This window comes from Haliotis rubra, unplaced genomic scaffold (assembly GCF_003918875.1).
Source record: "Haliotis rubra isolate DU_JTF1 unplaced genomic scaffold, ASM391887v1 Scf214, whole genome shotgun sequence".
Taxonomy (NCBI): Eukaryota; Metazoa; Mollusca; class Gastropoda; order Lepetellida; family Haliotidae; genus Haliotis; species Haliotis rubra.
The window spans coordinates 1,205,630-1,233,388 of record NW_025766159.1 but is presented as its reverse complement, the minus strand read 5'-3'; the positions used below and the strand labels follow the sequence as shown (position 1 = coordinate 1,233,388).

Below are 27,759 nucleotides of genomic sequence, written 5' to 3'. Positions count from 1 at the left end.
CAAAAACATCATTTAATAAGGAGCAGAATACCTTACAAAGGCAATGTCATAGCAAACGGATGTAACATAAATAAACAAATAGCGGCATGCGAAATAATGACTGCTCCCTAATGTTTTCATGTTCGAATCGATGTTGTTAAAAAATAAACCATTCTCATAGCTACAATATAAAAGATGCATAGTTAAGGATCAATATCATATTTCCAAATCGTGAAACCAGCCACAATAGCCAATTATACCTTTTAACGCAACAGAAACCATGGCCAGTGCAGTGTATTCCGTCAGTACAGCCCACGATGACTTCTGTCTCGCAACCAAAATGGCGTCCGTCTAAGGCCCCATCAAAGCCGAGTGACGTCACACGGGGCGCGTTTCCACGAGCCAAACTGTATTCAATGCCAAAAGCCACGGCGATTCACGAGAACTAGCCTTTCCTTCGATATGGACTAAACAACCATGTACAAATTCATCATGCAACGTTGATAAAATAAGCCACTACCCTTTTAGTCAACCAAGCTCTGTAAATAACTGAAAACTACCCTTCAGTTTCCCAAATATACATCCAGCTGTACCATCATGGGCGACGCCGGCAAAAACATTACATCCATTAAATTGAGAACTATTATTCTCCTACCATTTCTTCGTTAGTTTGTTATTTATCAACACAGTTAAGCAAATACTATTTTGATTATAACTTGATTACAGCTAGGCCCTGTCCCAAACGCAGTAAATAATCCGGACCGCATACGACTTACCCGTAACCTCGGATAACCAAGTTGGCAATGAAAATTTGTCAAGGTTTCTTTGGGTAATCAACGCAGTCTAACAAGGGCAATGGTTGGCTGTTATCATAGCATCATGGTATGTTTGACTTTTCTTGCGTTCTGATGGTAGTTAATGTGGTCTTCACCAGCATTGGCACCAATATGTTCACTTAGCTCTCTGTTTAGTTATATTATAGATACATTGCCTTGTGATGAGGTTATACAAACAAAATTACTTTCTCCTAAGGTTATATATGTGTACACATATTGCTGTTATTAGGTTGTACGTATATTGTTGTGTTATCAGATTATACATATATTGCTGCGTTATTAGGTTATACGCATATTGCTGTTATCAGGTTTTACGCATATTGCTGTTATCAGGTTTTACGCATATTGCTGTTATCAGGTTTTACGCATATTGCTGTTATCAGGTTATACGCATATTGCTGTTATCAGGTTATACGTATATTGCTGTTATCAGGTTTTACGCATATTGCTGTTATACGCATATTGCTGTTATACGCATATTGCTGTTATTAGGTTATACGCATATTGCTGTTATTAGGTTATACGCATATTGCTGTTATTAGGTTTTATACATACATTGCTGTATTATCAGGTTATACATACATTGCTGTGTTATCAGGTTATACATACACTGCTGTGTTATCAGGTTATACATACATTGCTGTGTTATCAGGTTATACATACATTGCTGTGTTATCAGGTTATACATACATTGCTGTGTTATCAGGTTATACATACATTGCTGTGTTATCAGGTTATACATACATTGCTGTGTTATCAGGTTATACATACATTGCTGTGTTATCAGGTTATACACACTGCTTTGGTACTCAGGTTACACATTTCTTTGTTGTGAGATTAACATATATTATTTTGTCATGAGGTTATTAGTAAATTACTGTGTTATCAGGTTATAAATATGTTGCTCCGTTCTTAGGTTATACACATATTGCCTTGCCATAATGTTATACATATATCGTTTGTTGTTAGGTTATACATTATGTTGTAAGAGACAAACCTGCCTAGAAGGTTTTGTGCACATATTACATTACGATTGAAGACAAACATAATCAATGTCTTATTGTGTGTGTGTTTGGAGTATGTAATCTATTCTGATATTAACCTTTTTCATAGCTACAATAATCATCTTTAATATATCTGAATAATTGGATAATTTGCAAGTGATGCCATGCAATTCGAGAGGAATACACAAAAACCTAAATATCAACAATGATGGAAAGCATGGCACGCCACTAATCTGATTGTCACACAGTTCCCACATAATGGTTGATGTATGAACCACCACTGGCGACCACATCAGAACCCTACACTATGTCTTAAAGTTGGTGCTTTCTCGGAGCCTGCACCACGCCATACGTTCCTGCCTGTGCCCATCTGTGAGGAAGGGACGTCTGATTGGACGACGTTCCCTTAAAACCAGCACCTGGCGGCCTCCTTTTGATGGTACTGGTGGAGAGTCTGACTCCCATTCCCTAATGCCGGCGCAGTCCATCGGCATGAGTCATGGGACTGCGTCTTGCCAGACGAATTAGGAGTCGGTCCACAAAGTCATGGGTCTCCATCCATAGCTCTTGCAGGTATTGGACGATCTGTTACTTTACCGGTGGCAAGGTTCTTCCTCAAAAGTCGACTGATAATCATGTGGTTAAAGTTCAACTTGGCACCGATGTTGCCACAGGACATCCCTGCATCATCCATGCCAATAACTTGCCACCGTGTAGTTTTGTACACTCAACATCTTGCCAGGTCAAGAAAAAGGAATGTTTGATGAACGTCGCATGTCACGAAATATCTTGCCTTAAAACAGATCCAGAGTGGATAACGTGTGGCACACGCAAGGGCATCTACGTGGCAATGGAGGATCTATACATCAACTCCAAGACATGCTTGGTCTCGACACTCGACTGCCATTGCACCCATCGAAAGTAAAGAAACCCAGAGCTTATCAAGCCATTCGTGAACAATTTATATCATTTCGGGACAACTTTTTGCAAATTTCAGAACGGCAATGTCCATGCGACTGACGCCCTGATATATATCCACACGCATACTAGTGGAGACACCATCGGCTAGATGCGACATGAACGACGGACGTCTTGGGCCTCCTTTCACAAAGCACAAAGGTGATCGTAAGTCACTAAGGTAACCTTAGTGTAATGTTAAAGAATGGGAGTTAAGGTTAATCTTAGTAAAGGTTGCTTCGTGAAAGGAGTCCCTGGTGTGTCCACGAACCCTTGGCGAACATAATTACAAAGAAATGGTCATAGTTTCAGGTTGTACGATTCTTCGGTAAAAGTATTGTATGTGATTTGACAGCATGTCACGTTACACCGTTAAACTATTCTGCAACACGAATGTCCGGACTACAATCGAGGCGTCAAAGGCGAGAATATTGACTGTGAACCAGAGACGTCAATGTTACTATTAACACGGTAAAACTGGAGAAAGTTTTACCAATATTTATGACAGTATATATTATTGAAAACTGGACATGTACAGATTAACTGACCACGTTTCACAATCTTCAAGCTGCCAAGGGTCACATTGATAATGAACATCCGAAACCAGTATCTGGTCCGGGTCTGCAGATAGCAATAAGCTAATCAAATGCTCTGTGAACTTCACCCATCAACACCGATGTCTTCAATACGTTTATGAAAATTATCATATAATCCGGTCAAGATAGAGTAGCCTAAGGACACAGTTGGCACCGTATCGTCAGTCGAGTTAGGCAATAGGATTTAGATATAGCAACTGAAGCTCACAACAACAACTTTATCGTCAGTGTATCAGTAAATGGGATTATCTATGATAACTGGAATAGGTATAAAACAGGGACAACACACAGTCACAAATCGTTCAGTGACTGCTGTGTAATAAACTCCTTGTTTATTTACTCAGGTAAGAAACGTTACTTCTTCTACTTTGACATATATACCATTGTTATTCTATGTTAGCTCTAATCTATTGTAAATACCTTTACTATAAGTTACAACCCTGGCAGTACCTTCAGGTTTATGTGGAACGAGGCATCCCTTAGTATGTGTCTCATATCTTCTGTATTGCAGTTTAGGATTGTGTATTTTATACTGATTGACACGACACTGTTTTGTTACTATTATAGAATGTATAGAGTGTGTCGGATATTTTAACTGTTGTATTATGTTGTGAATACTATATGCTGTTTGGGACCGTTACAGAATGTAGATTGTATGAACCCCCACTGGGGTGATGTGTAGTGTACTGAACTATTGTTGCGTACATTGGAATATGTATCGTGATTAATGTAGTATGTGTCGTGCACATGTTCTCGTCAGCCATCATGGATGCGCGGTACCAGTTGTTTCCGTACCGCAGTTTACTCATCACTCGTAATGTACTGTATGATGTCATTTTTGTTCAATGAAATTTCGAGACGAAATTTTAAAAGAACAGGGGGATACTATTACCACGGAAAAAAACTAGACAAAGTTTTACCAATATTTTATAACGATATGCGTTATTGAAAACAGGAAATATTACAGACTAACCGACTACGTTCTTCAATCTTAAACCTGCCAAGGGTCACATTGATAACGAGCATCGGACTTAATACGGGACCAGTATCTCTAAAGCTTATTAGAACATGTTAACAATGCAATCAGATATCAAAGTACCTAAACATCACATGTAGATTCGTTACACACGACACATACTACATTAATCACGATACATATTCCAATGTACACAACAATAGTTCAGTACACTACACATCACCCCAGTGGGGGTTCATACAATCTACATTCTGTAACGGTCCCAAACAGCATATAGTATTCACAACATAATACAACAGTTAAAATATCCGACACACTCTATACATTCTATAATAGTAACAAAACAGTGTAGTGTCAATCAGTATAAAATACACAATCCTAAACTGCAATACAGAAGATATGAGACACATACTAAGGGATGCCTCGTTCCACATAAACCTGAAGGTACTGCCAGGGTTGTAACTTATAGTAAAGGTATTTACAATAGATTAGAGCTAACATAGAATAACAATGGTATATATGTCAAAGTAGAAGAAGTAAAGTTTCTTACCTGAGTAAATAAACAAGGAGTTTATTACACAGCAGTCACTGAACGATTTGTGACTGTGTGTTGTCCCTGTTTTATACCTATTCCAGTTATCATAGATAATCCCATTTACTGATACACTGACGATAAAGTTGTTGTTGTGAACTTCAGTTGCTATATCTAAATCCTATTGCCTAACTCGACTGACGATACGGTGCCAACTGTGTCCTTAGGCTACTCTATCTTGACCGGATTATATGATAATTTTCATAAACGTATTGAAGACATCGGTGTTGATGGGTGAAGTTCACAGTGCATTTGATTAGCTTATTGCTATCTGCAGACCCGGACCAGATACTGGTTTCGGATGTTCATTATCAATGTGACCCTTGGCAGCTTGAAGATTGTGAAACGTGGTCAGTTAATCTGTACATGTCCAGTTTTCAATAATATATACTGTCATAAATATTGGTAAAACTTTCTCCAGTTTTACCGTGTTAATATTACCAATGAATACAATCTGGTACACGCTTAGAATTTCTGGCGACATGTTTCCAGGTGAAGCCAGGTTTGGCAGGAGGAACACGACGCATATAGTGGCAGAGCAAATGTCCAGGGTGTGATCACTTCTCTCAATGCATACTGGCCGTCTCAGATATATAAAAACGAGATATCACATACATTCACAAATATAGTTGCTCACATTTATACCTGGATGAGGCAGAAAGTTCTTTCAAGATGGATGCCCAAAGGGTATAGGTGTTTCTATCGCTTTCTTACCACAGTAGTTTCTTTACCCTGACTTCCCAAAAATACGTGTATCAACATGTTGATATGTCTACCCTAACGATATACTGCCAGTGTATCCTGGATTCCTTACGCACGTTTACGTAACATTGCCATCCAAACGTTTACGAGAAGCGGCAGTATTCTTTTCCAGATGACACACATGCGATCGGGGTCAAATTCTAAACGCAGAATCTACAGGTGACGTCTCTTGTAGTCGTCAGCGTAATCCTATACGACGGAAAGCCTTGATTACTGCATGTTCCATCACTGTCACTATATGGCAACTCATTTTGTGCGTACTGTTGATTCATTACAGTCCAATACGATCGATTTGTTTGTGCGGTACCATTCGCAATAATACAGTTGGCACCTGCGCATGACTGTTAACTGTGACCTCAAAAAGTTGAATAGATCTATGAAGATTGTATTGTACACAGCTGTTTCAGTCGTCGGGTGACACATGAACACACGTGATCAGTCAAGTCACATATTTCGTATATGTACATTGCTCAAATGTTCAACCTATTCCATTCACCTAGTTTCTTCACAGTATCATTGCAAACACAAACTCGAGGAGGTTGCAGACACATCTACCTGACGTCTTCAATGACCGCCATATGCCCTTGCAACAAACAACGCATCTGGAACCGGCTATATCCGGCAGATATGGACTGGCGGTGCTAACGGCTTAGTCTGACACCAATACATTGCATGTTGCAGAAATAACCCGCAGCTGGTCAACACTCATCGATCAATGGCGTCCCGCTCTCACCTTGTTGCTGGCGTCCTGACAAAGAGAGAGCGTGAGAGCACCGTTCACGCCCTGTGCGGACAAAAGTAGGTCAATGACTGCGCAGACGGGTCGTAATTCTAAAAAGGGGTGAGCATCATGTAGAGACGAGAACTTCCTGTTAGTTTGTTGCTATTTATAACGTACATAATCATTTGGCTCTTGGCCAGTCCCTAGTGTCAAGACAGAATCTGGATTTTTGTGTGAACTTAAAGCAGACCTATTACTGTAACAATGAATTGAATATGAAAATTGCAAAACTGAATCCAAAAGAGGTCTTCAAACCTGCTTGTACTGTCTTTTTGTCCGAAGCAACAGCTCCTTTAACACACGTGTTGCCTACTTGTAAATGCACATTTTTCCTACCGTTGACAACGGACATGACAGTACGCAAAAGGATACTCATTTAACCATGTAAAGTTCATTTCGTAGAAGTGATATCATGGGCGTTCACATGCCTACATCTACAGTTGCCACATATAACCAACGTAATAACACACAATGGGTGATTTTAACATGTCAGATTCAAATTCTATTTTCATATAAACCACTGACGAGCATGACTCACATATTCAGTACTTCAATCCAACGATTACCTTTACAAAAAGTTCGATATCCCACTTCGAGAAACCTTTATCTGTTGATTTCGTTTGAACCATGTTCAGAGGCTATTGCGTTATTTCAGCAGACTTATATTTGTCACGCTCCACAACAGACTGTGACTTCCGGCTAGATTCTCTTCCGACATTTCTGTTTGAAAAATTAACAGACCACGAGCACATTTCAGGGCTTCCATTCTTGCATCATGATACGCGATATGAACTTTGATCTCCCCATGCTAACAAGACACGCACCATGAACTTTTTGATCTCCCCATGCTAACAAGACACGTCCCATGAATATTGATCTCCCCATGCTAACAAGACACGTCCCATGAACTTCGATCTCCCCATGCTAACAAGACACGCCCCATTGAACTTTGATCTCCCCATGCTAACAAGACACGTCCCATGAACTTTGATCTTCTCATGCTAACAAGACACTTCCCATGAACTTTGATTGAACTTTGATCTCCCCATGCTAACAAGACACGTCCCATGAACTTTGATCTCCCCATGCTAACAAGACACGTCCCATGAATATTGATCTCCCCATGCTAACCAGACACGTCCCATGAATATTGATCTCCCCATGCTAACCAGACACGTCCCATGAACTTTGATCTCCCCATGCTAACAAGACACGTTCCATGAATATTGATCTCCCCATGCTAACCAGACACGTCCCATGAACTTTGATCTCCCCATGCTAACAAGTCACGTCCCATGAACTTTGATCTCCCCATGCTAACCAGACACGTCCCATGAACTTTGATCTCCCCATGCTAACAAGACACGTCCCATGAACTCTGAACTTAAACTGTTATCATGATACGTGCAATGATGTTTGAACATTACGTGTTATCATGGTTGCTACCCCTTACTATACTCAGCCGTATATATCTGTATGTGTTCATGCACGGACATGTTTTCTACGGAATGCACTCGATTACTTGGAATGTACTCGGACATATCATTGCCCTTGATATACTCGGACACGCGAGTACGCAACCTACACTGACACCGGTACATATTTGACACCGGTATATATTTGACACCGGTATATATTTGACTCGGCTTGTGTTGAGCGATACACACGGGCCGAAGCGTCTGCTGTTCCGCTGATAGCCATACATAATTCATCAACTTACCCACAACCTGGTCTGAGATCTGATTTCCACGTCACTACGACGCTTCCCTTCTGTACGTCAGCTTTCACTGAAAGTAGGTCACCAACTGGCAAACGATAGCGCCGCACAACGAGTAGTAATTGCGCAGCAACATCGTAGTCGCACAATGGTGTGAGTCATCCGCTGTTCTATTTATAGCCAAAGGGAACGGCGACAGCAGCAGCGAGGGTAAATGATTTAAAGTAAAGATTGCCCGTCACGTGATTAACTTGGATATGCTCGGACGCGTGATCAGATGAAATATAATCGAACACTTGATTACGTATGGAATGCATTGGGAGATATACTGGTACCCGAGCTTACTTGATTCATACATGTGACTACTTGGAGGGTACTCGGACACGTGATTTCTCGGAACGTACTCGGACACGTACGTGATTACGCGGTCTCATCGGGCATGTGATTACTTGGAATGTACTGGGACATATCATTGCCCTGGATTTACTCGGACACGCGAGTACGCAACCTACACTGACACCGGTATATACTCGGATTGTGTTGAGGGTGTTCTCGCGGGCATCACAGCGGCGATACACACGGGACGAAGCGTCAGCTGTTCCGCTGATAGCCATACATAATTCATCAACTTACCCACAACCTGGTCTGAGATCTGATTTCCACGTCACTACGACGCTTCCCTTCTGTACGTCAGCTTTCACTGAAAGTAGGTCACCAACTGGCAAACGATAGCGCCGCACAACGAGTAGTAATTGCGCAGCAACATCGTTGTCGCGCAATGGTGTGAGTCATCCGCTGTTCTATTTATAGCCAAAGGGAAGGGTCACGCCAACAGCGAGGGAAAATGTGTTGATTTTAACGATCTCTTTATATAAATGGCCCATGCAATGATTAAAAAAACGCTTAAAGTAGTGCTTTCTTTCGATTTTGAAACCCTCGACGAACCACCTAGGGCCTTGATTTTCGAAGCTCTCTTAGCGCTAAGATAGTCGTACGTTAATGTTAATGTATGGCCCTTGCGACCATCTTATCGCTAAGAGAGCTTCGAAAATCAAGGTCCAGATCCATCCGTGTTGAGAAAATAGATATGTTTGATTGACCAGTGACCTTGGGTGTGGTTCTCTGCTTGGTAGAGTGACGTCATCGTTAAAGTTGTTTCATTTATTCAATCATGAAGATAAGAATTATAATATATATAAGGAAGCAGGTATTGATAGTGTATACCATTTTATATATCCCCCATTGAAATTTTACATTTCGATTGTTGATATACATAACTTAGAATTATTAATTTAACATTGATGATGACGTATACCGTGCTTTAAACAATGAAACACCTACCCACCTCTCACAGTTAGGAGCTTTATTTTTGTAGGGAGCAGTGGGCAAGCCAAGTGGTTCAACCATTCGCTCGTCACGCTGAAGACCCGGATTCGATTCCCTACATTGGCACAGTATGTGAAGACCGTTTCTGGTGTCCCCGATGTTGCTGGGATACAGCGGCTTAGACCATACTCACTCGCTGTTACAGCGGGACACGTGGCTGCTTTGTTTCGCCGTCTCCTGGCAGCCATTTTGTTTCATATAGGTTGTTACATATCTTCTATGTGGGGCACTGCCCTAATCTGTCCTGTGTTTAAACGAGTCATCTTAAACTGAACGTAGTAAACACTAAGTATCAGAAAGGTGGCAACCTCGGTTGACACAGGTCAGTAAAATATTGATAATCGAGCGCACGTACTATAACGCTTCTTAAGACAATACTATCCGATAATCATAAATGACTAGAGAAATCAATGAAAGACCCATTCAGAGGGGAATTATTTTATAACATGGCGGCATAAATTTCTCGAAGTGATTCCACTAACAACATTTGATTGGCCTGGCCAACAAGCATTATTGACACTTGCCACTCGAGACACTAATCGGGATCCCTTCTCTGCATGGATCTCGTGTGAACCAACTCACACGTCCTAGCTGCAACCAGTCGATACGTCATTGTTACGTAATACGTTGCAAGACCAGCAAGGACGGTTCGCTAACAGGTGCAGCTGTCGACCCAACCCTAACGAGGTCATACTAACAGATTTACGTAGCTCACTGTCATATTTGATGATTGAAAACAGAACACGTTATGTATGATACGTATATCATTGATCAACCTGTATATCATTGATCCACCCCTATATCATTGATTATCCTGCATATCATTGATCATCCTGTATATCATTGATCAACCTGTATATCATTGATCCACCCGTATATCATCGATTATCCTGTATATCATTGATCCACCCGTATACCATTGATCAATCTGTATGTCATTGGTCAACCTGTATATCACTGATTATCCTGTATGTCATTAAACATCCTGTATATCATTGATCCACCCGTATATCATCGATTATCATGTCGTACTTCGTTGATCAATCTGTATGTCATTGATCATCATATATACCATTGATCAACCTGTATGTCATTGCTCAACCTGTATATCACTGATTATCCTGTGTGTCATTAAACATCCTGTATATCATTGCTCCACCCGTATATCATTGATCAACTGGTTATATCATTGGTCAACCTCCATATCACTGATTATCCTGTATGTCATTGATCAACCTGTATATCATTGATCAACCTATGTCACTGATCGACATAGATCGCATAAACACCTTTAAATGCAAATAAATGACACAAATGTAATCTTACGTCACCCACATATTTTAGGCTGTTACGTCGATAGGATTACTATGTGCGAAACATATTTAGTCAGCGACTTGACTAAATGAGTCCTACCACTGAAATATATCGGTTTCTGGCTGGTTACACTCACTGGTGTACCCACAGACAACCGGAAGAAGATTATTTTCGGCATTTAGGCCCAATCCGTGTCTTAGCTAAAAGGCACACCGGTCCACGTTGGCGATCGAAGGCGGAAAGCACCCTATAGCTACGTGAACAGCAACTAAACCTATAAGCTGTGTCCAGATACAACTCACCGTCACCTCGTCACTGGTGCTTCGTCACCCGGGTACGTCTAACGTCTGCTTTTAACAAAAGTAGGTCACCGAATGCACAACGCCTGCGTAACACAACACCTAATCCTAAAGTACTGGCCCGGGATTACGTCCCGAGCGAGTTTCGGCTATTTTTAGATCAGGCCATCCCTTGACAGACTGCCAGCAAAATTGTTGTGGAAGGATCGTTGTAGCTTGAGGGCGTATTTCAAAAGCGATGGGTTAGAATCGTTGACAGGATAAATGTGTTTACGTGGATGGATAGTGGCATGGTTAATGTGTTGATGAGGATGGATTGTGGCGTGGTTAATGTGTTGACGTGGATGGATTGTGGCGTGGTTAATGTGTTGACGATGGATGGATAGTGGCATTGTTAATGTGTTGATGTGGATGGATTGTGGCATGGTTAATGTGTTGACGAGGATGGATAGTGGCGTGGTTAATGTGTTGACGTGGATGGATAGTGGCATGGTTAATGTGTTGACGTGGATGGATTGTTGCATGGTTAATGTGTTGACGAGGATGGATTGTGGCGTGGTTAATGTGTTGACGAGGATGGATTGTGGCATGGTTAATGTGTTGACGAGGATGGATGTGTTGACGAGGATGGATGTGGCGTGGTTAATGTGTTGACGTGGATGGATTGTGGCATGGTTAATGTGTTGACGAGGATGGATTGTGGCATGGTTAATGTGTTGACGAGGATGGATTGTTGCGTGGTTAATGTGTTGACGTGGATGGATAGTGGTGTGGTTAATGTGTTGACGAGGATGGATTGTGGCGTGGTTAATGTGTTGATGAGGATGGATTGAGGTATGGTTAATGTGTTGACGTGGATGGATAGTGGCGTGGTTAATGTGTTGACGTGGATGGATAGTGGCATTGTTAATGTGTTGACGTGGATGGATTGTGGCATGGTTAATGTGTTGACGAGGATGGATAGTGGCGTGGTTAATGTGTTGACGATGGATGGATTGTGGCGTGGTTAATGTGTTGACATTGATAGATTGTGGCATGGTTAATGTGTTGACGAGGATGGATAGTGGCATGGTTAATGTGTTGACGTGGATGGATTGTGGCATGGTTAATGTGTTGACGAGGATGGATAGTGGCGTGGTTAATGTGTTGATGTTGATGGATTGTGGCATGGTTAATGTGTTGACGTTGATGGATAGTGGATGGATTAATGTGTTGATGTGGATGGATGGATTGTGGCATGGTTAATGTGTTGATGAGGATGGATTGTGGCGTGGTTAATGTGTTGACGTGGATGGATAGTGGCGTGGTTAATGTGTTGATGAGGATGGATTGTGGCGTGGTTAATGTGTTGATGTGGATGGATAGTGGCATGGTTAATGTGTTGACGTTGATGGATAGTGGCATTGTTAACGTGTTGATGTGGATGGATTGTGGCATGGTTAATGTGTTGACGATGGATGGATTGTGGCATGGTTAATGTGTTGACGTCGATGGATTGTGGCGTGGTTAATGTGTTGACGAGGATGGATAGTGGATGGTTAATGTGTTGACGAGGATGGATTGTGGCATGGTTAATGTGTTTGACGAGGATGGATTGTGGCATGGTTAATGTGTTGACGACGTGGATGGATTGTGGCGTGGTTAATGTGTTGACGGATGATGGATGGATAGTGTGGCTGGTTAATGTGTTGACGAGGATGGATAGTGGCATGGTTAATGTGTTAGTGTGTTGATGGATGGATTGTGGCATGGTTAATGTGTTGACGATGGATGGATTGTGGCATGGTTAATGTGTTGATGAGGATGGATTGTGGCATGGTTAATGTGTTTGATGGATGGATTGTGGCATGGTTAATGTGTTGACGTGGATGGATTGTGGCATGGTTAATGTGTTGACGATGGATGGATTGTGGCATGGTTAATGTGTTGACGTGGATGGATGCATGGCGTGGTTAATGTGTTGACGTGGATCGATTGTGGCATGGTTAATGTGTTGACGAGGATGGATAGTGGCATGGTTAATGTGTTGACGTGGATGGATTGTGGCATGGTTAATCTGTTGACGATGGATGGATTGTGGCATGGTTAATGTGTTGACGAGGATGGATTGTGGCGTGGTTAATGTGTTGATGATGGATGGATAGTGTGGTTAATGTGGTTAATGTGTTGACGAGGATGGATAGTGGCGTGGTTAATGTGTTGATGAGGATGGATTGTGGCGTGGTTAATGTGTTGACGATGGATGGATAGTGGCGTTGGTTAATGTGTTGACGTGGATGGATAGTGGCATTGTTAATGTGTTGACGTGGATGGATTGTGGCATGGTTAATGTGTTGATGAGGATGGATAGTGGCATGGTTAATGTGTTGACGAGGATGGATTGTGGCGTTGTTAATGTGTTGACGTGAGGATGGATTGTGGATGGTTAATGTAAGTTTGTGTTACGATGGATGGATTGTGGCATGTGGTTAATGTGTTGACGAGGATGGATTGTGGCATGGTTAATGTGTTGGTGTGGATGGATTGTGGCGTGGTTAATGTGTTGACGTGGATGGATAGTGGCGTTAATGTGTTGACGAGGAATGTGTTGATGTGTTGATGGATGGATGTAGCGTGGTTAATGTGTTGAGGATGGATGGATTGTGGCATGGTTAATGTGTTGACGGGATGGATAGTGGCATGGTTAATGTGTTGACATGGATAGATTGTAGCATGGTTAATGTGTTGACGAGGATGGATTGTGGCGGTTAATGTGTTACGAGGATGGATCGAGTGTAGCATGGTTAATGTGTTGACGATGGATGGATAGTGGCGTGGTTAATGTGTTGACGTGGATGGATTGTGGCATGGTTAATGTGTTGACGAGGATGGATTGTGGCATGGTTAATGTGTTGACGAGGATGGATTGTGGCATGGTTAATGTGTTGACGATGGATGGATAGTGGCGTGGTTAATGTGTTAATGTGTTGATGGATGGATTGTGGCATGGTTAATGTGTTGATGATGGATGGATAATACGTGGATGGATTGTGGTTGGTTAATGTGTTGGATGGATGGATGGGTGGTTAATGTGTTGATGTGGATGGATAGTGGCATGGTTAATGTGTTGACGTGGATGGATTGTGGCATGGTTAATGTGTTGACGTGGATGGATAGTGGCATGGTTAATGTGTTGACGAGGATGGATTGTGGCATGGTTAATGTGTTGACGTGGATGGATTGTGGCGTATGGTTAATGTGTGTTGACGAGGATGGATTGTGGCGTGGTTAATGTGTTGACGAGGATGGAGGATGGATGGTTAATGTGGACATGGATGGATTATGTGGTTAATGTTGAGGATGGATGGATAGTGGCGTGGTTAATGTGTTGATGAGGATGGATTGTGGCATGGTTAATGTGTTGACGTGGATGGATAGTGGTGTGGTTAATGTGTTGATGAGGATGGATTGTGGCGTGGTTAATGTGTTTACGTGGATGGATAGTGGCGTGGTTAATGTGTTGATGAGGATGGATTGTGGCGTGGTTAATGTGTTGATGTGGATGGATAGTGGCATGGTTAATGTGTTGACGCGATGGATGGATAGTGGCATTGTTAATGTGTTGATGAGGATGGATTGATGGCATGGTTAATGTGTTGACGTGGATGGATTGTGGTGTGGTTAATGTGTTGACGATGGGATGGATTGTAAGCGGTTAATGTGTTGAGTCGAGGATGGATTGTATGGACATTGTTAATGTGATGTGTGACATGGATGGATGGATTGGTGGGTTAATGTGTTGACGGGATGGATTGTGGCATGGTTAATGTGTTGACGAGGATGGATTGTGGCATGGTTAATGTGTTGACGTGGATGGATAGTGCATGGTGGTTAATGTGTTGACGTGGATGGATAGTGGCATTGGTTAATGTGTTGACGTGGATGGATTGTGGCATGAGGATGGATGGTTAAATGTTAATGTGTTGACGAGGATGGATTGTGGCCGGTTAATGTGTTGATGATGGATGGATTGTGGCATGGTTAATGTGTTGATGTGGATGGATTGTGGCGTGGTTAATGTGTTGACGTGGAGGATGGATTGTGGCATGGTTAATGTGTTGACGATGGATGGATTGTGGCATGGTTAATGTGTTGACGTGGATGGATAGTGGCATTGTTAATGTGTTGATGTGGATGGATTGTGGCATGGTTAATGTGTTGACGTGGATGGATTGTGGCGTGGTTAATGTGTTGACGAGGATGGATAGTAAGGCGTGCCATGAGTTAATGTGTTGACGTGCACGGGATGGATTGTGGCGTGGTTAATGTGTTGACGTGGATGGATTGTGGCATGGTTAATGTGTTGACGAGGATGGATTGTGGCGTGGTTAATGTGTTGACGAGGATGGATTGTGGCATGGTTAATGTGTTGACGAGGATGGATTGTGGCGTGGTTAATGTGTTGACGAGGATGGATTGTGGCGTGGTTAATGTGTTGACGAGGGATGGATGGTGGCGTGGTTAATGTGTTGACGAGGATGGATGGTGGCGTGGTTAATGTGTTGACGAGGATGGATTGTGGCGTGGTTAATGTGTTTGACGTGGATGGATAGTGGCGTGGTTAATGTGTGACGGATGGATGGATGGATTGTGGCGTGGTTAATGTGTTGAGCATGGTTAATGGATGGATGGTGGATTGGTTAATGTGTTAATGTGTTGGATGGATGGATAGTGGCATGGTTAATGTGTTGACGTGGATGGATTGTGGCATGGTTAATGTGTTAATGATGTTGACGTTGATGGATTGTATGCGCATGGTTAATGTGTTGGCGAGGATGGATAGTGGCGTGGTTAATGTGTTGACGTGGATGGATTGTGGCATGGTTAATGTGTTGACGAGGATGGATTGTGGCATGGTTAATGTGTTGACGAGGATGGATAGTGGCGTGGTTAATGTGTTGACGATGGATGGATAGTGGCATGGTTAATGTGTTGACGATGGATTGTGGCATGGTTAATAATGTTGATGAGGATGGATTGTGGCGTGGTTAATGTGTTTACGTGGATGGATAGTGGCGTGGTTAATGTGTTGATGGATGGATTGTGGCATGGTTAATGTGTTGACGAGGATGGATAGTGGCGTGGTTAATGAGTTGACGTTGATTGATAGTGGCATTGTTAATGTGTTGATGTGGATGGATTGTGGCGTTAATGTGTTGACATTGATAGATTGTAGCATGGTTAATGTCTTCACAAAGATGGATTTCGGCGTGGTTAATGTGTTGACGTTGATGGATTGTGGGATGGTTAATGTGTTTACGAGGATGGATAGTGACGTGGTTAATGTGTTGATGAGGATGGATTGTGGCGTGGTTAATGTGTTTACGTTGGTGGATAGTGGCGTGGTTAATGTGTTTATGAGGATGGATTGTGGCGTGGTTAATGTGTTGGTGTTGATGGATAGTGGCGTGGTTAATGAGTTGACGTTGATTGATAGTGGCATTGTTAATGTGTTGATGCGTGGATGGATTGTGGTGTGGTTAATGTGTTGACAATTGATGGATTGTGGCGTGGTTAATGTGTTGAAATCGATGGATTGTGGCGTGGTTAATGTGTTGACGAGGATGGATGTGTTGATGTGTTGATGAGGATGGATGTGGATGGTTAATGTGTTATGGATGGATGTGGACGTGTGATAGATTGATGGATTGTGGCTTGGTTAATGTGTTGACGAGGATGGATAGTGGCATGGTTAATGTGTTGACGTGGATGGATAGTGGCATGGTTAATGTGTTGACGTGGATTGATTGTGGCGTAATTAATGTGTTGACGAGGATGGATAGTGGCGTTGTTAATGTGTTGACGAGGATGGATACTGGCATTGTTAATGTGTTGACGTGGATAGATTGTGGCACGGTTAATGTGTTGATGTAGATGGATTGTGGCGAGGTTAATGTGTCGACGAGGATGGATAGTGGCGTGGTTATTGTGCTGACGTGGATGGATTGAGGCGTTAATGTGTTGACATTGATAGATTGTAGCATGGTTAATGTCTTCACAAAGATGGATTGCGGCGTGGATAATGTGTTGACGTTGATGGATTGTGGCATGGTTAATGTGTTGACGAGGATGGATTGTGGCGTGGTTAATGTGTTGATGAGGATGGATAGTGGCGTTGTTAATGTGTTTACGTGGATGGATTGCGGAGTGGATAATGTGTTGACATGGATGGATTGTGGCATGGTTAATGTGTTGACGAGGATGGATCGTGGCGTGGTTAATGTGTTGATGAGGATGGATTGTGGCGTGGTTAATGTGTTTACGTGGATGGATAGTGGCGTGGTTAATGTGTTTATGAGGATGGATTGTTGCGTGGTTAATGTGTTGATGTGGATGGATAGTGGCGTGGTTAATGTGTTGACGTGGATGGATAGTGGCATTCTTAAAGTGTTGATGTGGATGGATTGTGGCGTGGTTAATGTGTTGACGTAGATGGATTGTGGTGTGGTTAATGTGTTGAAGTCAATGGATTGTGGTGTGGTTAATGTGTTGAGGAGGATGGATTGTGGCATAAATGTGTCGATGAGGATCGATTGTGGCGTGGTTAATGTGTTGATGAGGATGGATTGTGGCGTGGTTAATGTGTTTACGTGGATGGATTGCGGCATGGATAATGTGTTGACGTTGATGGATTGTGGCATTGTTAATGTGTTGACGAGGATGGATCGTGGCGTGGTTAATGTGTTGATGAGGATGGATTGTGGCGTGGTTAATGTGTTTACGTGGATGGATAGTGGCGTGGTTAATGTGTTTATGATGATGGATGAGGATGGATGTGTTGAGGATGGATTGTTGCGTGGTTAATATGTTGATGTGGATGGATAGTGGCGTGGTTAATGTGTTGACGTGGATGGATAGTGGCATTCTTAAAGTGTTGGTGAGGATGGATTGTGGCGTGGTTAATGTGTTGACGTAGATGGATTGTGGTGTGGTTAATGTGTTGAGGAGGATGGATTGTGGCGTAAATGTGTCGACGAGGATCGATTGTGGCGTTAATGTGTTGACGATAGATTGTGGCATGGTTACTGTGTTCACGAGGATGGATTGTGGCATGGTTAATGTGTTGACATGGATGGATAGTGGCGTGGTTAATGTGTTGACGTGGATGGATAGTGGCATTCTTAAAGTGTTGATGTAGATGGATTGTGGCGTGGTTAATGTGTTGACGTCGATGGATTGTGGTGTGGTTAATGTGTTGAAGTCAATGGATTGTGGCGTGGTTGATATGTTGACGATGATGGATTGTGGCACGGTTAATGTGTTGGCGATGATGGATAGAGGTGTGGTTAATGTGTTGACGTGGATGGATAGTGGCATATTTAATGTGTTGAAGTGGATGAATAGTGGCATGGTTAATGTGTTGACGTGGATGGATAGTGGCGTGGTTAATGTGTTTACGTGGATGGATAGTGGCATTGTTAATGTGTTGACGTTGATAGATTGTGGCATGGTTAATGTGCTGATGAGGATGGATAGTGGCGTGGTTAATGTGTTGACGTGGAAGGATACTGGCATGGTTAATGTGTTGACGTGGATAGATTGTGGCATGGTTAATGTGTTGACGTTGATAGATTGTGGCGTGGTTAATGTGTTGACGTGGATGAATAGTGGCGTTGTTAATGTGTTGACGAGGATGGATTGTGGCGTTAATGTGTTGACATTGATAGATTGTAGCATGGTTAATGTCTTCAGAAAGATGGATTTCGGCGTGGTGAATGTGTTGACGTTGATGGATTGTGGGATGGTTAATGTGTTTACGAGGATGGATAGTGGTGTGGTTAATGTGTTGATGAGGATGGATTGTGGCGTGGTTAATGTGTTTACGTGGGTGGATAGTGGCGTGGTTAATGTGTTTATGAGGATGGATTGTGGCGTGGTTAATGTGTTGATGTGGATGGATAGTGGCGTGGTTAATGAGTTGACGTTGATGGATAGTGGCATTGTTAACGTGTTGATGTTGATGGATTGTGGCGTGGTTAATGTGTTGACGTCGATGGATTGTGGTGTGGTTAATGTGTTAAAGTCGATGGATTGTGGCGTGGTTAATGTGTTGGCGAGGATGGATGGTGACATTAATGTGTTGACGAGGATCGATTGTGGTGTTAATGTGTTCACGTTGATAGATTGTGGCATGGTTAATGTGTTCACGAGGATGGATTGTGGCGTGGTTAATGTGTTGACGTGGATGGATAGTGGCATGGTTAATGTGTTGACGTTGATGGATAGTGGCATTGTTAATGTGTTGACGTGGATGGATTGTGGCATGGTTAATATGTTGATGAAGATGGATTGTGGCTCGGTTAATGTGTTGACGAGGATGGATTGTGGCGTTGTGAATGTGTTGACATCTGATAGATTGTTGCATGCTTAATGTGTTGACGAGGATTTATTGTGGCGTGGTTAATGTGTTGACGTGGATCGATAGTGGCGTGGTTAATGTGTTGACGTGGATGGATAGTGGCGTGGTTAATGTGTTGATGTGGATAGATGGTGGCGTTCTTGATGTGTTGACGTTGATGGATTGTGGCGTTATTGTGTTGACGTGGATAGATTGTGGCATGGTTAATGTGTTCACGATGATGGATTGTGGCGTGGTTAATGTGTTAACGTAGATGGATAGTGGCATTGTTAATGTGTTGAAGTGGATGGATTGTGGCATGGTTAATATGTTCACGTTGATGGATTGTGGCATGGTTAATGTCTTGACGAGGATGGATCTAGGCGTTGTTAATGTGTTGACGTGGATCGATTGTGGCGTGGTTAATGTGTTGACTTGTATGGATAGTGGCATGGTTAATGTGTTGACGAGGATTGATAGTAGTGTTGTTAATGTGTTGACGGGATGGATTGTGGCATTAATGTGTTGACGAGGATCGATTGTGGCGTTAATGTGTTGACGAGGATAGATTGTGGCGTTAATGTGTTAACGAGGATAAATTGTGGCATGGTTAATGTGTTGACGAGGATGGATTGTGGCGTGGTTAATGTGTCGACGTGGATGGATTGTGGCGTGGTTAATATGTTGACGAGGATGGATAGTGGCGTGGTTAATGTGTTGACGTGGATGGATAGTGGCGTGGTTAATATGTTGACGAGGATGAATAGTGGCGTGGTTAATGCGTTGACGTGGATGGATAGTGGCATGGTTAATGTGTTGACGTTGATAGATTGTGGCGCGGTTAATGTGTTGACGAGGATGGATCATGGCGTTGTTAATGTGTTGACGTGGATCGATTGTGGCATGGTTAATGTGTTGACGAGGATGGATAGTGGTGTGGTTAATGTGTTGACGTGGATGGATTGTGGCATGGTCAATGTGTTGACGAGGATGGATTGTGGCATGGTTAATGTCTTCACGAGGATGGATTGTTGAGTGGTTAATGTGTTGACGTGGATGGATAGTGGTGTGGTAAATGTGTCTACGAGGATGGATTGTGGCATTAATGTGTTGATGAGGATGGATTGAGGTGTTAATGTGTTTACGTGGATGGATAGTGGCGTGGTTAATGTGTTGACGTTAATGGATTGTGGCATGGTTAATGTGTTGACGAGGATGGATTGTGGCGTGGTTAATGTGTTGACGTGGATGGAGCCCACCTTGTTTTGTTGCAGTGTCGGTTAACTGAACACTGCTTAGAGAGACAGCCCACCTAGTATGGTGACTGTGTTGACTGTTCTGGTTGTTTCAGTTGACTGAATACTACAGAAAGCGCCCACCTATAGTGGGTTTCAGTGTCGGTTGACTGAACATTACTTACAGCTAGAGTCTGACGTGTGTTGTGGCTGTGTCAGTTGACTAGACACTGGAGAGAGAGGGCCCACTAGTGTGGTTTCAGACTATATTTCATGAACATTGTTTGGATCTCTGTACTCATGTGATATGCATGACCTGTAACCTGCATGGACTCTACTTCTGGAATGTGTTCTGATATATCTCAATGGGTCTCGACGTCTTGCTGTCAAGGTGTATCATTATCTCTAAATGTGTTCAACCCATGTAGCTAGCCTTATCGCATTCTACCCACCACTATCAACGTCTTCTCCTTTGGAATCGTGTTCTGTTACCCATCCGCCTATTTTTCTAGATAACTAGATCCGTCCTACCGACAAACATTCCCATATTCGTCATGTTTCACCTTCCTGTCTGTCAAAGTGACAAACATTCCTTAATTCGTCATGTTTCACATTCCTGTCTGTCAATGTGACAAACATTCCTTAATTCGTCATGTTTCACCTTCCTGTCTGTCAAAGTGACAAACATTCCTTAATTCGTCGTGTTTCACATTCCTGTCTGTCAATGTGACAAACATTCCCATATTCATCATGCTCCACATTCCTGTCTGTCAATGTGACAAACATTCCTTAATTCGTCATGTTTAACATTCCTGAATGTCTGTCATTCCTTAATTCGTCATGTTTAACATTCCTGTCTGTCAAAGTGAAAAACATACCCATATTCGTCCTGTTCCACCTTCCTGTCTGTCAAAGTGACAAACATTTCCATATTCGTCCTGTTCCACATTCCTCTCTGTCAATGTGACAAACATTCCCATATTCGTCATGTTCCACCTTCCTGTCTGTCAAAGTGACAAACATTCCCATTTTCGTCATGTTTCACATTCCTGTCTGTCAGTGTCACAAACATTCCCTTATTCGTCATGTTCCACATTCTGTCTGTCGAAATGACAAACATTCCAACTCAACTCAACTCTGTGTTGGCGTTAAAAACATTTATCATGTTTCACATTTCTGGCAGTCGAAGTGACAAACATTCCCAAATTCGTCACGTTTCACATTCCTGTCAGTTTAAGTGACAAACATTCCGTTATTCGTAATGTATCGCCTGCCTGCATGTCAACGAATTCCTAAGTCACCATGTCATATCTGCAGATCGCGGCTGCAGGTACAGCTGTCTGTCGACAAGATCTCTTGCACACCAGGGTCCAAAGGTAGGCTTTGGCCGCCTACAACAAAACTGTTTTAGCGCTACACCCATGTAAGTCAATGTTGAAATATTTCACATACGACCAATACCTTGTTTCAGTGTACATCTGTATATCTTTTGGCGTTGTTACTAAGCCCACCCCGTAATTGACCCCTCCAAGAGATGTGACTCAACATATAAGATCTACATTGTGAGCCAGTAAATGTATTTAGAGGAAATGCCATGTCGTGGTGTTACTTAATTAACAAAGCATTCTGGTTCACTCAGTTCATCCACCTTCATGTCATTAACAAAACATATAAGTACGAAATTAGCTTACATTTTGTTAAACAAAAAAACCGGTTTAACAAGTGATCTGCCTATTTATAGCACACATGTTTACAGCCACCGAGGTGTGGGCAAGCCCCTGGTTTGATGTTGACATTGCATGATTCTCCCTGCTCTGATAACGTGTCATACGTCGTGTGTCGTGTTTATCGTAGTCATAGTCCATATCATGTAAGTTGGATTATGGTGGTATGACGTTTAGACTGGAGGGTCACATGATAACATCAGATATAGAATAAATAGAGGGCGACCGTTCTTTGTTGAGTTCAATGTGACCTGGGCGACCGATCTTTGTTGAGTTCAATGGGACCTGGGCGACCGATCTTTGTTGAGTTCAATGGGACCTGGGCGACCGATCTTTGTTGAGTTCAATGTGACCTGGGCGACCGTTCTTTGTTGAGTTCAATGTGACCTGGGCGACCGATCTTTGTTGAGTTCAATGGGACCTGGGCGACCGATCTTTGTTGAGTTCAATGGGACCTGGGCGACCGTTCTTTCTTGAGTTCAATGTGACCTGGGCGACCGATCTTTGTTGAGTTCAATGTGACCTGGGCGACCGTTCTTTCTTGAGTTCAATGTGACCTGGGCGACCGATCTTTGTTGAGTTCAATGGGACCTGGGCGACCGTTCTTTGTTGAGTTCAATGTGACCTGGGCGACCGATCTTTGTTGAGTTCAATGTGACCTGGGCGACCGTTCTTTGTTGAGTTCAATGTGACCTGGGCGACCGATCTTTGTTGAGTTCAATGGGACCTGGGCGATCGTTCTTTCTTGAGTTCAATGTGACCTGGGCGACCGTTCTTTGTTGAGTTCAATGTGACCTGGGCGACCGTTCTTTGTTGAGTTCAATGTGGCCTGGGCGACCGATCTTTGTTGAGTTCAATGTGACCTGGGCGACCGATCTTTGTTGAGTTCAATGTGGCCTGGGCGACCGTTCTTTGTTGAGTTCAATGTGACCAGGGCGACCGTTCTTTGTTGAGTTCAATGTGACCTGGACGTGTCACTGTTCACGTTGGTATCTAATATAGGTGAGGCATGAACATGCTGTCGCAGTGACGTCAGACCGTTACGTCATGTTGATGACGTAAACGACCGTCGACTGACTGAATCAATATGGAAATTAATATTTACTAGAAATAACACTTCGACAATTCTATTATGGCACTCACCAATCACAGATGACGAACATAGGCCCCAAACAGACTTGTATGTAGTTTCCCGGACACTGCCACGTGTAACACTTTGTGTGACGTCACGACTGCGGCGCACCCAACTGTGTGAGCTCAGTCACGTGTTGTCCGCATGACACTTGCTGCCATGGCGACGCAGTGTGAGACGTGTGTTAATCCGCATCGCCCAGCGTCAATCAGTCAACACGAACAAAGAGCCCGTGTACTGAGGCCTTGTTCAGTGTCGAGACTGGAGCTCACGGGTCGCTCGTTACCGGCATACATTTGTTGTTGGAGTCTGGTTTATACGTCTTGCTTACAATGAACCCGATACAACAGGCTTACACGATAGAGCGAACGCTTATACAAGGTGGACGCTTGAACAAAACACAGAAAATGCAGTAGTTGGTTCTACCATAGCATTTCACTGCTCGTAGAAACTGTCCGTGTTTGGATCCTGTATTGAACTGTATGTGGCACAGGATATCGACCCGTTATTCAAATACGTGGAGGTAGGCACCTGCCTTATTTCATATCCACAGAAATCAACGACAACATCAGACGACAAAACAGCAATGGTATCTACACCGTCATATCGCAAACAACATCATCAATATCTATAGAAATGGTATGTCGATCGTTAATAACAACAAAAATATATACAGTCATATCATCAGCTGCCCAGATAGAATTAGCCCCACTGTCATAAAATATAAACGCTTGCAGGTATATCGTCAATAAAATTTATATCGACAGTCATACACCGTAAATAACAACATAGAAATCTTTAGTCATATCGCCAGAAACACAGGTACCGAATCAAGTTATATCGTCAGTAACGTGGGCTTTTTCACTCATATATACTGGAATAAAGTAACTGTGCATTATTTGATATATACTAAGCAGCAAAAGAAACGTCAGTTTGGAATTTTCCTTCGCAGAAACGTATAACTGTAAACTCATTTAATGTTTTGATTGTATATATTTGACAACATCTCCAACTTTACCTGAGCAAAGATATTCCTTCTCATACTCAGAATGGAACCCAGGAAATGGTCTCAAAAACGCAACCTGGTCTCGGAGATGGTACGGTGTTCTCCATGTTTTTCATGCAACTCATGCTGCACGTGCTGTTCACAAGGACCAGCCCTATAAAATGCACCCCCAAACCCTGGTTGAAACAATCACATTACAACGTCAGCAGGATGCCGCGACTCACGACAGCTCAGAGGAACCAGGCGCTAGGAAGACTTGAAGCTGGCCACACTGCACAAGCCGTTGCCAATCACTTCCAGGTCAACGTTCGGACCATATACATGCTGCAGCAACGTTTCCGGGCCACCAACACCACACATGATCGCCCCCGTACTGGCAGACCAAGGGTGACCACAAGACGACAAGACCGCCATGTTGTGCGATAGCATGTACAGAATCCCTTTATGCAGGCATCCGAAACAGCACGCCAGAAAGTGGGAACACACGGAAGACTAATCAGTACTCATACAGTACGCCGACGTCTTAACAGCGGGAACCTCCATTGACGTACACCTTACCGTGGACCTATCCTCAGACCTCGCCATCGGCGTGAACGTCTACAGTTTGCCCTACAACACCAAAACTGGCGATACAGGCAATGGAGAACTGGTCTGTTCACAGATGAGAGTCGGTACTGCGTATCAGAACAAGGATATGGCGACGACGTGGCCAGCGTTACTCAGACCAATGTGTGATGGAAAGAGACTTATTGGGAGGTGCAAGCATCATGGTATGGGGTGGAAAAGGCCTGAACCAGAGAGTGGGTCTTGTGGTGTTCCAGAACCTTGGTCCAGGGAGAGGAGGTGGCATCACAGCGATGCGCTACATTGACCAAGCTCTCAGATCCCACGTCATACCACATTTCGCACGTCACCAGAACAACATTTTCCAGCATGATAACGCCCGGGCCCATACTGCCAGAGCTACATGGGACTTACTACAGCACAATGGTGTCAACATTATGCAGTGGCCAGCCCTTGGTCCTGATTTAAACCCAACTGAACATCTTTGATGAAATTCAGAGGAGACTGGATAATGTCATACCAAGGCCGAACACAGCCGATTTATTGCGCCAGGCTTTTCTCAGAGTGTGGTTCAAGGTGCCAATTGCCTTCATCAATCGATTGGTGCACTCCACGCATAGACGCTGTGCTGCAGTTATTGCCGCTCGTGATGGTCGCACTAGATACTGAAGTTAATAGTCTGAATATACTCCAAACGTTCACGTAATGTCTTGAAATTGTGCTGAATTATTCATTGATGTGTCAAGATATTCTACACAAAAAATGTTTTTGATCCGCTTATTATGTCCATTTCTGTAATGATTTTATTACAGTACCTATCTAATTGACGGGTTTTTTTGTGGCTGAGTATATATACACAGTAAAAAAAGTGTTGCACCCCCTATCTTTTTTCCGGGGTATGATGTTTTGGGCGTAACTGAACGATAACAGAATGAGAATTAGAACCTGGATGGTGCATACACCAACAAACCAGTCTTGTGCCTATAAAATGAACTGAAAAGGGGGATCCCCTGACCTCATGGTATGTAAGGATCTTGCCCTTAAGTATTCAAGGAAAACGAGACGGTTTTAAGTATGTCGAAACAAAACTTCTCTTAGGCTGAAACTGACATACAGAGAGTGGACAAACACAAACAGTCAATATCGTGAACTTTCGCCCAGTACTTGGATAACAGCTTCCTGTCTTCGTCTCATACCCCTCACCAGACGTCGAAATCGCTCTATTGGCAGCTGCTGCCACTCTTCGTGCAATGCTGCTTCCTGTTCCCGCACGTTCTGTGGAGGAGGATCCCTGCGTTGTATCAGACGGCCCAAAATGTCCCATATGTGTTTCAGGGGATTGAGATCTGGACTCATTGCTGGCCATGGGAGGTGAGTCAGTGCATTGTTCTGGATGACCTGGGTCACAGCTCGTGAACGATGTGGCCGAGCATTATCATCCATGAATATTGGCCTGGTTGCAAGTGGATGAGTGTCAAAATGTGGCACAACAACTGGATCAAGCACTTCCTGAATGTAGCGATCGCCCATTAAAGTGCCTTGTATGGTCACTAGATCCAGCTTACAGTCAAATGAGAAGCAACCCCATACCATAACCGTATGGTACCGTTGGCATGATGTTCCTAGGTGCATAAGCTGTACCCGGACGCCTCCAAACTCAGACTCTGCCATCCACAACATGTAGAAGAAATCTCCTCTCGTCTGACCAGTGGACTTTTCTCCAAGACCTCAAGTTCCACCCTTGTCTCTGTCTACACCAGGCTAGACGTAACCACTTGTGGTTCTCTGTGAGTTGGGGGCGCTTGATGACTCTTTTGGACCTCAATCCAGCGGCCTTGAGTCGATTTCTCACTGTTTGGTGGCTGATCTGACGATGAGGAAGCCATTGGCGTTTGAGGGTTGCCCTTGAAGCAAAGGGTTGCCGCCTTACCAGCCTTAGCAATGCTCTGTCATCCCTGACTGTGGTTGCACGTGGTCTGCCTGAAGGTCTGCGATTCATTACCTCATTAGTCTGCGCATGGTTTCTCACCAGGCGGCTTATTGTGGAGTAATGATGCCCGGTTCTTCTGCCAATCTCCTTGAAGGACAGACCTGCCCTATTGAGTCCAATAATCTGCCACTTGACTGCATCTGCTATTCTCGCACCCGGCATGCTGCGTTACAAAGGATTAAACGGCCAGAAAAACAATTTTATAGGCGAGATTCATCACATGAGCATACTGCAATTTGCAAAAATCATGAAGAATGATATTCACTTGCAGGTTGCTACGTTTTAGAGATCGTTTTCACTACGAAAACATAATGACTCCAACACCAAATCCTAGCAGAAAGGTTATCATCAACAACCTATTCGGGTGTTTTGGATATGCCAACGTCACCAGAGTTTTAATATGGGGGTGCAACACTTTTTTTACTGTGTATATATATATATATATATATTGCGAAAAGATAATTACTTGATTTGTGTTTTTTTCTTTAATCTTTGTTTAACGGGATAATAACAAAATCTGTATGATTTGACA

The 27,759-nt window shown here is 43.1% G+C and overlaps 1 protein-coding gene across 6 annotated transcripts in view; it reads right to left on the bottom strand.

The window, feature by feature from the left end:
• Positions 1-23,863, bottom strand: part of LOC124276852 — a 35,549-nt gene extending 11,686 nt beyond the window's left edge. Inside the window, exon 1 of one of the 6 annotated variants that reach the window (XM_046712506.1) lies at positions 23,679-23,863. The gene's annotated coding sequence lies outside the window, so the exon portion shown is untranslated. Of the gene's footprint in view, positions 1-239; positions 361-8,203; positions 8,309-8,833; positions 8,858-11,202; positions 11,330-23,678 lie in introns of those variants that run through there. The other 5 variants (XM_046712503.1, XM_046712509.1, XM_046712508.1 and 2 more) reach the window with 5 other exon arrangements.
• Between the last annotated feature and the right edge of the window lie 3,896 nt (positions 23,864-27,759).